At 45.8% G+C, this 3,479-nt stretch overlaps 1 pseudogene; it reads left to right on the top strand.

Annotated features, from left to right (window-relative positions):
• Nucleotides 1-805: 805 nt before the first annotated feature.
• On the top strand, nucleotides 806-923 carry LOC124796612 (annotated as a pseudogene).
• The last annotated feature ends 2,556 nt before the right edge of the window (nucleotides 924-3,479 follow it).

The following is a 3,479-nucleotide window of genomic DNA, read 5'->3' as shown; positions in this document are numbered from 1 at the left end:
TATACCATGTAACAACAGGGAACACTAGTCCAAAATGCCCATTAGTTTGTAAAGCAAAAATACATGACATTCTATCCTGTAGTTAATGTCATTCAACGGGCTACACTTACGGTTCCACACACGTGATGTGCTTTCCATATGTAACTCGTACTTGTGGTTTCACAGTGCAGTACTTATCAGAAAAAAATTGAATTTTGTAGCTTTACTACTACGCAGCTACCAACCGGCACCTCGATAGAGGGTACCAAATGGCTCCTGTGCAGCGATGTAAACAGTGGCTTCAGTACATGTTAAACTTCTGTAACCTCTATGAGTCTTGGGGGAGCCGCGGCGCCAGTGATTCTATCTAGTAGGGCAGTAATCCAGTTCGAGCTGCCACGCCCGTTTTCTGTTTGGTTGTTATCCTTCTGGCCACTATTTAAGCTCGGCGTCTCCTGCTGTGGTTCTCTCGCTTTTCCGCTCCGGGGCCCCAGTGGCAGCGCTTGCCCGTTGCTTGGGTATATGTTGTGTTGGAGAGACTTGAAGTGACCGTTACGGAGAAGCGTTGGTGTTGGCGGCGCTGTGTTATGGTGTGAGGAGTGCGTCGGCGGCGGGCTGCTGGTGATGGCCTCCAATGCACTAGCAAGTGTGTATATTGCACTACCTGATGCTGGATGCCTATGTATGCTATGTGATTCTCGTCGTTTGCTGCTACTAAGTGTGGGCATCTGCCCTTTCTTTGAAGTTGTATTTTGTGATCAGTTTGATCGTAATTTGTGTTCACAGCCGGAAACAGTGATTTGTATGTGATTATTCCCACCGTGGGGGCAACGGCCTTGCCGCAGTGGATACACCGGTTCCCGTCAGATCACCGAAGTTAAGCGCTGTTGGGCGTGGCCGGCACTTGGATGGGTCACCATCCGGGCCGCCATGTGCTGTTGCCCTTTTTCGGGGTGCACTCAGCCTCGTGATGCTAATTGAGGAGCTACTCGACCGAATAGTAGCGGCTCCGGTCACAGAAAATCATCGTAACGACCGGGAGAGCGGTGTGCTGACCACACGCCCCTCCTATCCGCATCCTCAGCTGAGGATGACACGGCGGTCGGATGGTCCCGATGGGACACTTGTGACCTGATGACGGAGTGCTATTCCCACCGTGGCGGGAATAAGGAATTCACTCTTGGTTCCGGTATATGTTGTTTAGTGGTGTTACGACTGCTCAGTGCCGGGGGTACTAAGCGTGAGTAGTGTGAAGGCGGCATGAGTCATTCTAGGCTAGTGCGCAGGCCATGTTTACTGTTAAGACAGTATGCTTGTAACGATACCTGATTATCTCATGATTTATTCTGTGGTCTTCGTTTGAAGGGGCCATTACTTTGGTGTCTTGCATTGTGGGTTTCTATGTTCTTAGTTCGGCAGGCCGTTAACTTCTCCAGACTTATGCTTGTTACTGGGGTCTACCTGTAAGCGTAAAGAATTATGAGCTGTAAGAGGTAAATATTTTCCATGCTATTTGTTTGAGGTCCTTCATGTGTTAAGGGTATTAAATTTAAAGGGGGCAGAGCCCTGAAATAAGAGGATTTGTGTTGTGTCCTTCGGTTTGGTTGTCTGGATTGACCAATACAGGGGGTGGCGCCTTGATTGAAATATGTTCGGACGCCGTTAGCTCGGCCAGCTAAGTCTTGGTGATGCTCGGGGCTACTTGGCTGTGTCCTGTCAGAGCCGCAGCTCGCCCCAGTCGTTGACAGGAAAAAATGTTTCAAATAGCTCTGAGTACTATGGGACTTAACATCTGAGGTCATCAGTCCCCTAGAACGTAGAACTACCTAAACCTAACTAACCTAAGGACATCACACACATCCATGCCCGTGGCAGGATTCGAACCTGCGACCGTAGCGGTCGCGCGATTCCAGACTGGAGCGCCTAGAACCGCTCGGTCACTGCTGCTGGCCGTTGACAGAAGTTCAGTATTCTATCTCATAATTATTTGGAGATTCCTGTCATTAATACGTTCGGGCTGCGCCAAGGTGCGTCCCTTGTTTCTAGTAGTTGAGTCACTCTTGTATTCGCGTGGGTCAATGGTTGGTGTGTGCCCGCTGTTGCGTCGAACATAAACTGATTATTAAGATAACTCTCTCTCCTGCCTAAATATTGTTATAGGCCTACTTGAAAGGGGTTTCACGAGCTAATTTGTTACTATATAATTGGAATTCCGTTGTTCTATGGAAAAACTGGCAGAAGCCGACCTCGGGGAAGATCATTTTGGATTCCGTAGAAATGTTGGAACACGTGAGGCAATACTGACCTTACGACTTATCTTAGAAGAAAGATTAAGGAAAGGCAAACCTACGCTTCTAGCATTTGTAGACTTAGAGAAAGCTTTTGACAATGTTGACTGGAATACTCTCTTTCAAATTCTAAAGGTGGCAGGGATAAAATACAGGGAGCGAAAGGCTATTTACAATTTGTACAGAAACCAGATGGCAGTTATAAGAGTCGAGGGGTATGAAAGGGAAGCAGTGGTTGGGAAGGGAGTGAGACAGCGTTGTAGCCTCTCCCCGCTGTTATTCAATCTGTATATTGAGCAAGCAGTAATGGAAACAAAAGAAAAATTCGGAGTAGATATTACAATCCAGGGAGAAAAATAAAAACTTTGAGGTTCGCCGATGACATTGTAATTCTGTCAGAGACAGCAAAGGACTTGGAAGAGCAGTTGAATGGAATGGACAGTGTCTTGAAAGGAGGATATAAGATGAACATCAACAAAAGCAAAACAAGGATAATGGGATGTAGTCGAATTAAGTCGGGTGATGCTGAGGGAATTAGATTAGGAAATGAGACACTTAAAATAGTAAAGGAGTTTTAATATTTGGGGAGCAAAATAACTGATGATGGTCGAAGTAGAGAGGATATAAAATGTAGATTGGCAATGGCAAGGAAAGCGTTTCTGAAGAAGAGAAATTTGTTAACATCGAGTATAGATTTAAGTGTCAGGAAGTCGTTTCTGAAAGTATTTGTATGGAGTGTAGCCATGTATGGAAGTGAAACATGGACAATAAATAGTTTGGACAAGAAGAGAATAGAAGCTTTCGAAATGTGGTGCTACAAAAGAATGTTCAAGATTAGGTGCGTAGATCACGTAACTAATGAGGAGGTATTGAATAGGATTGGGGAGAAGAGAAGTTTGTGGCACAACTTGACTAGAAGAAGGGATCGGTTGGTAGGACATGTCCTGAGGCATCAAGGGATCACAAATGTAGCATTGGAGGGCAGCATGGAGGGTAAAAATCGTAGAGGGAGACCAAGAGATGAATACACTAAGCAGATTCAGAAGGATGTAGGTTGCAGTAGGTACTGGGAGATGAAGGAGCTTGCACAGGATAGAGTAGCATGGAGAGCTGCATCAAACCAGTCTCAGGACTGAAGACCACAACAACAAAAACATGGTCTGTTTATTGGTCTAAAGTCCCCGTTGGGAATTTGCTCTTTTACTTAAAATT

The sequence above is a fragment of the Schistocerca piceifrons genome, chromosome 4 (genome assembly GCF_021461385.2).
Source record: "Schistocerca piceifrons isolate TAMUIC-IGC-003096 chromosome 4, iqSchPice1.1, whole genome shotgun sequence".
NCBI classification, from domain to species: domain Eukaryota; kingdom Metazoa; phylum Arthropoda; class Insecta; order Orthoptera; family Acrididae; genus Schistocerca; species Schistocerca piceifrons.
Note: the sequence above shows the minus strand (reverse complement) of the source record. Positions and strands in the feature narration are given on the sequence as shown.